This window comes from Prosopis cineraria, unplaced genomic scaffold (genome assembly GCF_029017545.1).
Source record: "Prosopis cineraria cultivar Desert tree isolate PC_DT_omini unplaced genomic scaffold, ASM2901754v1 PC676, whole genome shotgun sequence".
NCBI classification, from domain to species: domain Eukaryota; kingdom Viridiplantae; phylum Streptophyta; class Magnoliopsida; order Fabales; family Fabaceae; genus Prosopis; species Prosopis cineraria.
The window spans coordinates 939-13,236 of NW_026556001.1; the positions used below are offsets into that span (position 1 = coordinate 939).

General features: G+C 31.3%; 1 pseudogene; it reads right to left on the bottom strand.

The window, feature by feature from the left end:
* Positions 1-5,573: 5,573 nt before the first annotated feature.
* LOC129297991 (receptor-like protein 15) lies at positions 5,574-11,515 on the bottom strand (annotated as a pseudogene).
* Between the last annotated feature and the right edge of the window lie 783 nt (positions 11,516-12,298).

The following is a 12,298-nucleotide window of genomic DNA, read 5'->3' on the forward strand; positions in this document are numbered from 1 at the left end:
TTAAAATTATATTTTTAGGGATACTATTCACTGAAAAATGTTTTGGTCTCAGATTCATTAGTTGGTATTGAACCTCCTGCTGATTATTGAAAGGCTTGCCGCTTAGCTGGGTGAATATTTATTATGAGATCAAATTTTTTTTGATGTATATATTCAACTATGTGCTATATTTTGAAACTAAATTTAAGTGCTCGATATTAACTATAGATGTGATTTTGATTTATAAATTTATATCGACTATCAGTTGTCAAGAAGTAAAACTCTATATTATTAATTTGTTTGCTAGTAGTTATTATAGAGATTCAGAAGGTTATATTTACAGAGAAAAATTTTGCTGAAATCTCTATAGAAAGTTTAGGAATCTTTTATTTATATGAAAAATGGTACTATAATTTCCAACGTACTTCAAATGAATTAAGATATTAAATAAAAATTTTATTGATTAAGGCTTAAGGGATGTATATTTGTGCATATGTCCTATGTTGGTCATGCCTAATTTTTGGGGTGTGACAGGGCAATATTACAAAGTGGCCAATTAAGATATTAAATAAAAATTTTATTGATTAAGGTTTAAGGGATGTATGTTTGAAAATTTGTCAGGCAAATGAATAGCATCCAAAATAACCTATTAATAAATTTGTTTTCTCTAAAATAATGTTTAAGCATATCCATGACTATTTTATCATTATATATTAAGTTCTATTATAGATTATTGTAGAAAAAAGATGCTTTTAATATACTAAGTTTTGAAAGAAGAGTTAAAATTATTTTACGTGGGTATCCATCATTATTTATTATATTGATAATGTTTGATTTATGGGTTGAGGAATGATTTATCATTACGATTCATGCACGTTTGATTTAAATTGTGGGACTGGTAGTCCCATTATCATGTCCCAAACATTAATGTGACCGATACAGGACGCATGCACAGACATACATCCCTTAAGTCTTAATTAAGAAATCTCAAATCTAATACCTAAATTTATATATAGGGTTAATGAGTAAATAGGACCCTAAACTATTGCTCAAAAATTACTTTGGACTCTAAGCTCTTAAAATATATAAAATAAACCCTAAACTTTTAAATTCATAGTAAAATAAACCTGACCGTTAACTTTTTAATACTATTATTGTCTATACAGGTATGTTCCTATGAATTTAACCTTGACTGTTACAATACCCGCATGGATAGTAACGATGTTAAAAAAAATTAACAGTAGGGTTTATTTTGCTATGAATTTAAAAGTTCAGGGTTTATTTTGTATATTTTAAAAGTTCAAGATCCAGGGTGATTTTCAAGCAAGAGTTCAGAGTTTGATTTGCTTATTAACCCTTATATGTAATATGATTTGGAAATTATTATAACATTTTCATTTTTACAAAAGACTTCCTAAACTTTCTGTAGAAATTTCAGCAAAACCTTCCTTATAATTAGACCTCCAAAAGTCTTTACAATAACTATATATAGCCCAAATCATAAAAGCAAAACTCTACCCTTCCATAATAGATAGACAAATAGATTACAAATAATAATCCTACCTATAATTAACATGGAGCAACTAACTATAAATTCAAAAATTAATATATAGTTAAGCATTTACATCAAAAGGAATGTATCCTCAAAGGATCTTCTAATCAATCTAGCAATGAGCCCTCAAAAGTCAGTAAAAGGTATAGCATCAATTATGTTATTTGAGAATAAATAAATACTTTTCAGTGAATAACATCTCAATATTGATAAAATTAAAAGAATAAAATGAATAAATGATAATGATTATATAAATCAAAGCGATATTTATAAACTTTGAACATAAGAGATTCTATATAACCTTAAGTAAAGTCTTTCTCAAGAAGAAAAATAAATAAAATAAATAAATATAGAAACATTTACTAATCTAATTTAAACTAATGGAGTATGAAATCACCAAATAATTAAAAACCATATTTCTTGGGCCTTATCAAACAAAACAAATGTAGACACACAATCCACGAGAATAACTAACCATACGTAGTCAAAGCCACAAAACAGACATGGATACATAGTCCATGGAGGTAACTAATTAGATGTGATCGAAGCCACAAAACAGATGTAGACACACAATTTACAACGGTGACTAACTAGATGTGGTTGAAGTCACGAAACAAATGTAAGTACAAGATTCATGAATAACAGATATAAAACAAAGCTCATGAAAATCAAACTAACTAGTCATTGACCATGGCATGCCAAGGACTAACAGAACTATAGTTAGCAACCAATATGTAAATTCTCTTTTTAATTCTACTTTTAGACATACGAAAAAATCATCACTTTCAAAATATTAATTTACTTTTTTAGTATCAAATTCGCATGAATCATTTAAAATATCAATCTTTGAAAAATATAAAATTCACAACTAATGCTTGATAAAATTCTTCACCGGCCAATTTTATAATTGTCTTTATCAAACCAAGGAGTACTAAAATTTGCAAAAGCATTTTCGTCAATTAATTAAGTATATGTCATGACTTTAAGAAATAAAACAATTTTAATTAATAAAAAATAGCTATTCCAAGTAAAATATATTAATAACTATAAATAATTGAAAACCATATATTGATAAAAGGAAATATATAAATCAATTGAGACATTATCCACTCACCTGATGGTTCCCAAATTCAAAGACATAATCCTTCCAAATTTCTTTTCTTCTAAATACCCTATAAAATATAATAAGGTTTTAAAAGGCTTTTAACAAGTTTAACAGTCTCCCTTCCAACATTAACACCACCACAATCAATTTAAATAATTAAAAATTTCTCAAATATCATAATTTCTATCACAGTTTCTTTATGATACTTTTGCCATAACTAATTATTTAATTGAGATTTGATTCTCTATTGGACATTTTAACGAACACCTAGTGTGCATTAGTTTCCAATTTATTCAATTTAAACTTTTTAGCCTTCAATCGCTAGCCAAACGAGTACCCAAATATCCATACTTAAATTCATCATGCTTTCACAATCAGATTCCCTTTCTAGGATTCATGTAAGCTCAATTAAAATTCAACCCACTCTGATTCCAATAGTTTCCAATGCCAATTTGAGTTCATCAAACTTCCCATTTAAACTCAAAGAAATTTAAATCTAATTTCTTCTTGTTGCAGTGAAATTATCTACCGCAACTCATGCTCTTAAACTCCGAGTTTTTTTTTTATTTGATTAACCTCATTTACCTCCTCCTAACACGTACCACAGCAACGAAAATAAGAAAACACAATCCAGTCAAAACACACGCGCAGGATCGACAAGGAGGGAGGGTGAAGTCTCTCACCTCAGATTATCAATGGTAGGAACAGGACGAAGAAAAAGAAAGAAGAAGAACTTGCCACACTAGACAGGGGAAGGGCTTCAACACTATTACCTGAGGAAGGAAGAGAAGAAAGAATTGATGGCATCAAACCAAGAAGAAGGTCTTGCAAGAGAATCTTCCAGTTTTGGAGACTTGGCTCCTAACACACCAGCAACGATGCACGGATGAGAAAGAACAGAGAAGGAGGACGATGAAGCAAGGCATGGAAGAAGAGCAAAAAGGAGAAAATCTGGCGCACCTTCGATCTCCAGCAACTGTGACGAGAGATGCACCCACAGTCATCGGCTAACGAACTGAGAGGGAAGACGCATGAAGAAGGAATCTGGCGCTCTCTCCCTCTCTTTCTTTGGGGTTCTTGAAAAATCAGGAAATGGAGGAGAAGGGAATAATAACCCGCGCGTTCTGACTTCTTCCACTTTCTCTTTCTCTTATATTATTAATATTTTTTTAACAGTGGCAGAATGGTAATTTTCTGTGAATAAGGGAAAAAATAATAATGTTCATTTAGGCATCACCAGGACTTGAACATAGAACCTAGTAAGGAAGAACCGAGAAAAATTCCACTAAGCCACTCACAGCTGTTGTTATTTTTGCCCAACAAAATATAGAAATTCAATAAATTTATTTTATTATTTATTCCAACCTGATAATTATATTGTGAGCTATTATAATCTAATGCTAAATAAAATCTACATAACTAAATACCTAAATAAAATCTAAGCAATATTATTGAATAGAAAATATCTAAAATAAATTTAAAATAATATTTAAAATTATTGGGTTATTACATAAATTTATTTTTGATTTTTTTTTTTGGAGATGTTACACCTATTAGCTTTTAGCGTGCCATGGTTAAATCTTAGCTAGTTTGGTAATTCATGAGCATCATACTCACACTTGTTATTTGTGGGTTTCATGCTCACGTTTGTTTTGTAGCTCCTACCGCGCTTGTTTTGTAGCTCCCAACTACACTTGATTAATTGTTTACCCTCATGAATTATATGTCCACACTTGTTGATTATTTACTTTCGTGGACTTTGTGTTCACACTTGTTATATGTTTTGATAAAGTCTTGCTAAAGAATATTTTGAGATTTTTTTTAAAATGAATCTTATTAATCAAGTTGATTTTCATAAATAGATTACTTTATAACAAGAAATACATTTCCTAATTGTTTGACATGAGCTTGATAGCTAGAGAGTGAAATTGGATCATTTTGTTATCATTATATGAAGATGATTTTGGGTCAGAATGAAATTGTTTTATTTATGTGCTCTTGCTATTCGAAATGAGTATTTTAGTCAAATTCATGCTAATTCCATTTATTTTATTTTATTTTATTTTCTTAAATTTTATATTTGGGACATTATTCATTGGAAAAGATGTTTTTGGTCTCAGATGCTATAGCTCAATCTGCATCTCGAGGTATTTATTGAGGGGATTTGTCGCGGAAATGAGGAGCAAGAATTATTTTAGGAAAAATCTCAACTTGATGTAAATTTAGACTCATGAATTATTTTTTAGTTGAGTCCTAGATGCTCCATGTAGACTATAGCATAATTCATATTTTCTATAAGATTGTATATTTGTTGGTAAGGGGTAGAGTTTCTTTTGTTGAATTATCGCCATTCTTTGTTGTTGAAAATTTTTGAGAAGCCTTAATTATAGAAGAGCATTTGTATAAAGTATTCTTTACAAGAAATTTAATGCTTGGTTTATATGGAAAAATATTAAAGACATTATATTTTATTTTGTAATAACCTGTGTCCAAGGCTTAAGGAATATGGTTTTTATATACATATTCCATGCCGATCACGTCTTATTTTTGGGGCGTGATAAATAAACTCTTTGTTTCGGTGAAATAAGATACAAAGCATGACATGATAGTCGGGTATACCAATGCAGTATTTGAATAATGATTTTCCTAAAAAATAAAACATTGTTCAACTACTCTTGAACCAATTATGAATTACGTATTGTGTTTTAACCATCTATACTCGAGTAGAAATTATAGTAATCGACTAGCATTCATATAGATGAATTTCAAGCCAAAAACCAAAGCGGTATAATCAAGTACTACTCTTGATACTCAAATAAGAAAAATTAATCAAACATTGCTTAAGAGGCAAAAGATAAGTTTAAAGAGATACTTAAAAGTCAAATGCAATACTTTAAGTACCAAAGATGCAACACAGAAAGATTTATCTCACAATAATTTGAAAAATTTGGAAGAACTTTTCAAGTCATGACATGCAGTATTAAAAGAGTGCATAATCACATGAGTATTCAAATTGAGTAACAAAGCTCCAATCATTTACAAAAGAAAGATTCTGATTATAATGATAAACTTGAGCTTGAGTCTTGTCTTCCTGTCAACTCTTCCTGTTAAATATGCTCTTCAAACCCCGCAAAACACTCTTTAAGGTTTGGAATAATCTACACTGGAAACACTAACACAATTCTCTTCCAATTTACTTGTATATAAAAATAGGAGTTGAAATACAAGTAGGCAATGACACCTAGAAAGAAAACTCCAAATGCTCCAGAAAAACTCCATAAGAAGAAATCTCTGAAGCCCACTTCTTTTGAATGACGTGGTTGTATGTTTCTCCTTGATGGTTTATCAATAGATGAAAACTTGTGTTGTAGAGGTGGACCACAAAGAAAAGGATTCCCTTCATAACAACTTGGATCAAAAGTTGAAAATTGATTCTTCATGTCAGGTGTCTTCCCGGATAGATTATTGTGAGCCACAGAGAATACAGACAAAGGATACAATTGTGTAAGTTGGGAAAGAATATGGCCTATCAAGTTGTTGTATGAAAGACCTAAACTCTCGATTTGCATAAGGCCAGAAAATGTTTCTGGAATTGGCCCAGTCAAATAATTGTCTAACATGTTTAATGTATGAATATTGTTCAAGTATCTAATTTCTAAAGGGATTTCACTTGTCAATTGATTATTTGAGAGATCTAGGCCGGACATAAAATCTAAGATTTTTCCTTCATATGATTCATACCTATTTTTGGACATGAAGTTCACCTCTTGTTTCTCATACCATGTAGAATTTCGTTCATATTCTTCATGAACAAGATCATCGCTTGTGTAATTAAAGTAAAATGCCGGGCCTCTTGTTGTCCAGGGGACAAAAAAAATTCCCAATAAGGTTCCATCTATCTGATCCTTCTTCGTAAATGTGATGTTATTTAAGCAATGTGGTATCCCTCCAAAAAGCTTATTTTGTGAAAGACCTAGTATACTTATGTTCTTGAGCTTACACATTTGCATAGAAATGGATCCTTCAAGTTTGTTATCCTTTAGGAGGAGGGCCCTTAAATTCAACATTGACTCGAACCACCTTGGAATTTGACTTGAAAATTTATTTTGTCAAATCCAAAGTTAACAGCAAGGATGATTTGGCCAAGACAGAAGGTATGGATCCCAAAAAATGATTGCTTCGTAAATGCAAGTACCTCAGTGTTGGCATATTTAGACAATTTGGCAAAGTGCCATTGATTTTGTTTTGTGAAAGGTCTGGGTATGTAAGCTCGGCTAAATTACAAAAGCTTTTTGGTATTCGACCTGTCATAGAATTTTGGGACAAAATGAGGTAACCCAAGTGCTTGAAGTTTCCAATCCAGCTAGGAATTTCACTATATAGTTGGTTTGTACTTAAATTTAGCATTCTTAATTCCAAACTCTTAATCATCCCTTTTGGTACTTTTCCTGTGAAGTTGCTGCTGCTTAGATCCACAATCAACAAATGGGTGAAATTTGAACCAACTGGTAAACATGGGCCAGTTAAGTTGTTGTTTGGCAACTTTAGAATCCTCAAGTCATTGACACCCTTACCAAATTCTTGGGGCAAATAGCCAGACAAATTGTTATTAGACAAGTCAAGTGAGTTCAATTGCTTCATGTCACCTAGTGAAGCTGGAAATCCACCTTGTAATAAACTTGAAGACATGTTCAAAGAAAGCAAGTTGGGAAAAATAGAGCCAAGATGAGGAGGGATTTCATCATTAATAGGGTTAGAGGAAACATCAAAATATTGCATATCCATAAATCTTGAGGTGGAGTTAAGCTCAAAAGGACCAGTCAAGAAGTTGTGGCCAACCTTAAAAGAAACTAATTTTGTGTTGTTCTTCAAAAGCCAGTTCGGGAAACTTCTTGAAATGTTCAAATAGCCAAGCTGTAGAGCTCTCAAGTCATATTGATGAAGAAGAAAAGAGGGTATGCTACTTCTGTTATTTCTTCCTTCATTCATAGTGCATTGGATGACATTAAGAATAATTAATTGAAAGGAAGGGATGAATTGAGGATTTTCAGTTTCAAGCTTGAGATTAGGGTTATTAGAACACGAGATCGAGAAGAGTTGAAGGTTGGAGTGGTTGGCAAACAAAGAAAGTGATGCTATGCCAGTGAAATAGGTTTCTTCTAAAGAAATGAATATGAGGGACTTTAGAGAATGGAAGAGTGAGGAAGGGAAGGGTCCTTCAAAACCATTGTATTGAAGGTCAAGCGCCCGAAGAGATGTCATATTATTGAGGCATGAAGGAAGGTAACCCTCAAACTTGTTGTGGCCAAGAGACAATACTTTCAGATTCTTCAGATTGCATAAGCCATCTGCAACACATAAATTTTCTTTATTTTTATTATTTTTAATTTGTCTATGAGTCTTTAAGTGACAGCTTAAACTTTGAGATTAGTGGAATTTTTTTTTTAAAGAATGGCTCTATATGGGCTAAACCAGTTGAAATGAAAATTCGACTTAACAAATGAATTTAGATTAAATATTTGAGCCTTAAAAAAAATCCTCAATTGTAAGCCTAAAAGTGAATATGAGCTAACCAAATGTTATGTAACGTTCTCAATCTAATAGCAAAATATGAACACAAATATGTCGGATGATGGTGTTATTGCCTGAATTTCTCAGTGACGAATACATAAAATAGACAAAGTAGTTACTCAAAATAGCCACTGACATAAAGTACCATTACAGCTGAGGAAATTAGCAAGAAAGGAAAGTGACAGAAGAGTGCAGCAAAAGAAGAAGCACAGAGGGAAGAAGAAAGTCGTACAGAAAGGAAAGTGACTCTCACTAAATAGCATCATCATACTCCTAAACTCATTACTACATAGCCCAATATTATCCCCTGGCCCATTATTTAGTATATCCCAATGAAATGCAAGTTTCATTAAGCCCGTTCGTTACAAAATGTTGGGAAATTTAGTTCCAAAGCATAAATAAACGAAACGGCAAAAAGCCACCTAAGTGGCTTGAAGCCATTACTCTTTTTTTAAAAAGTTAATCTAATGGGATGTGCAACACACCTGCTTATACAGTTAGGATTCTTTCCAAATTCCTTCAATGTGGGACATGATAGCTCTCCGGGCCAATTCATGATGCCCTTGTTATGGGTGGCCCACCAGAGAAACCCACCAACTGGACAAACTCAAATTTGACTCTAATATTACTTTATCACAAGAGCATTACTCTCTCTCCAAAAAGTTAATCCAATAGATTGTGTAACCTGTCATATAGCCAGGACCCTCTACAAATCTTTCTAATGTGGGATGTGACATAAGGCTAGCTTAGTATGTATGTATGTAGGTAGGTAGGTTAGGAGACTATACAAACAAAAAATAGGAAGGGATTCAAAACTATTGTTTAAATATTTTTCTTTCAATCTCAATAAATATTGTTTAGGGAAAATTATTATATAAGATCTCACACAAGTAATCTAAATACAAAAAAATCTCATGAAATTATAAAATTACTTCAAGTCCCATGTTCTTTATTGTTTGCCCTTAGGATTAGTCTTTATAGTCGATGATATTATAACCTTGTGCCTTACCAAAAATACCCTTACCCTAATTTTTTTTTTTAAAAAAGAAAGCTGCAGATCATATAATACCTTGTTGTGGTAGGGAGCCTTCCAGGCTATTTTTATAAAAGGACAACGTCTGCAAGGAGGCTAGAGATGTAAGAGACGCATTAGATTGTGGAAGACTACCCTTCAAAGTCTTCGAATTGTGTGAATGAGAAACACCTGTCAAATATAACATAGAAATATGTTAAAATATGATAATGAGGAAATAAAACACATGTATACAAGTTTTATGTCTTTTTTCTTTTCTTTGCATGCTATATTCCTTTTTGAATAAAAATTAATTTATTTATAGATGCCCTTATATCCTTAAGGTTGGTTACGCTATTTCTTAATTTATATATAGATGTCAAAATTCATTGATCAAGGTACTAAATGATTCAATAATCCCTGTTCTTTTACTTTCAGTCATGTTACCATCATATATTAAGTAAAAGCAGCATCTTATCCAACTATCGATATTCTCAACGATTTCCAATTAAACTTCAATTCATCTCTCCCGAAAAAAATAAAAAAGAACCAAGGAGATCACAAGAAATTTTAAATATGGCATCAAAAAATAATTAGGAAAATAAAAATTATGCACCAAGGAACGGGACTTCCGTGAGCTTGTTGTCTTCCAGATTCAAAGTTTGCAAGTTGTCCAATCTAATTTCTCCAAGTAGCCCTGCTTCATTAACAAATATCATCAGTTACTCTTAGAGCTCATTTGGTTCAATTCTCAGACCTTTTGAGATATACCACAAAGTCAAAGATGGGAGCACAAGTGGTCCAATCATTGACTTTCTAATACATCTCCAATAAGATCTTGAAACAAACGAGCTCTAAGATAATGTTACAAGAACATGAATTCAAAGTTATCATTTGACTTTGTGTGATCCCTTCTCTATTTATTTTTTTTATAACATGAAATATATTGTTTTAATATATATATATATATACATATTAAACTTTGTACCTATTAAATATATATCTTTGATACTTTTGATGAGATAAACTTCTCTATTAAACTTCTCCATAAAACATAAATACAATATGTGTTAAACATGATATGACATTAAATAATGAATTACATGTTTTTAATTTGATACTTTTGATGAGATAAACATGAACTTTGTGCCTACATATACCAGATTTTTAATTAATTAAATATTGCGCTCCTCGATAGGTTTTAAGGAGAATGACAACAACGTTCTAAAAAAATAAATTAATGATAATTAAATCCCTAACAAAATTTTTTATAAAATAAATTGTAAGTATTAATTTAAAAAATTATAAAAAGAAATCTGAATTAAAAGTAATTGTTATATTTAGAATTTAAATATTATATTTGCAATTAAACCTTTTAAATTTGAAATTGTTTGAATCAATATTTACAAGTTTTTTTTTTAAATTCGTCGATGACCTAACTGTCATCAATTTCCTCTTTTGAGACATAACTACATTCTCCCTAAATTTTAAGAAATTAAAAAATAAAAACCATCATTGCATGCAATCGCTTATATTTCAAGTTTAGTCATTAGATTGATTCAACAATTCACATCGACCCTTTTCACAAATCTATATTCTAAACGATTGGAAAGAAATGGATACAGCATTTTTTGATAACAATTCAGACTCATCCAACAACTATTCAAGTTAAAATTGAGATGAACAGAGAAGAATGATATATGAGAGGATTCAAATTCAGCCTGCACAGGTGATACGAACATGAGTCACAAATCATAAAACAGATATCTGGGGAGTATCATATATATATATAGAGAGAGAGAGAGAGAGAGAGAGAGACCTGACAAGTAATTTCCAGACAAATCCAAAGTTTGAAGTTGGCGGAAAGGGAGAAAATAAGAAGCATTCAATGACCAGTTGATGTCTTCAAACTCTTGAGCTCTTGTGTAGTTCAGAAGAAGGCTCATCACCCTCTCAGTAGAGTTGTCACAGATGATTCCCTCCCATCTACAACAATCAGAACTGGTAAGGTTATTCCAAGAAGGAAGAGACGAGCCGTTTGGATGATTGAAAGCTTCTTTCAGTTTGAGAAGAGCTTCTCTCTCTTCTTCCAAACACGCCTCACAACTATCTTTAAGCTCCAATAATATAATAATCACCACCACCCACCACACTTGTTCTCTCACTGAATATCCCATGCTTCAGTATACTTCCTCACTTTCTTTGAAGCTCTCGCAATTTCTTCTACTGCTTATTCTCAATCTTTATGGGCCGTGAGAATATAGATGGTCCCCATATGAAATGGTCTAATTAGCAATAAATGAAGTTGAAATGGTCGTCCCTTGCATTTATATATATTAAGTTTCTGCAACGACTGAGTCGTTCATAATTCGATAAATGGTGTTTCAACTTTTTAATTTATTTGCCTCACTTATAAAATTTTTCGTGTAAAGTGCAAGCGACGAATCTTTTAATTATAAACGGGTTACGAAATTATTAAATCACACATAATATTTTTTTTCAATTACTTACTGTCACTTTTGCACCGATTTGATGATTGATAAGCCGATCAAAGATTGTCAAAGTGTCTTGTTCAAATGGTATTTTGGTTTTATTTAATTATTTGTAATTGTGAAGGAATTAATTCTTATTACTTTTTTAGAAGATTTATTTGTAATTTCAAAGGATTTATTGGTAATTTTCTAGTTTTAGAACTTCATGATCCTTATTGTACCACTTTAACTTTTAGGGTGACTAGTACGTAAAAAATAGTTTATCAGAGGGAAGAATTTTATTTTAAATTAAAAAAGTTATACACTGTTGAAATTGATAACAAAGCAAAATGTAATTTCAACAAAACAACGAGTAATGACAAGGCAACAGATAATAATAGCTTCATTTTTTTTTCAGATCATAGGCAATATAGTAATTAGACTATAAAAAATATTTACACTGAAGTCTATTGAAACTTCAAAGATTTTATCCATTTTGTGGGACCTTTAGGTAATTAGAATTGTTACATGGGACTCACTATACAGATCTTTTCCCAAAATTAATTAGGGAACATTACAGACAGATTCTATATAAGAAACTTATTTAT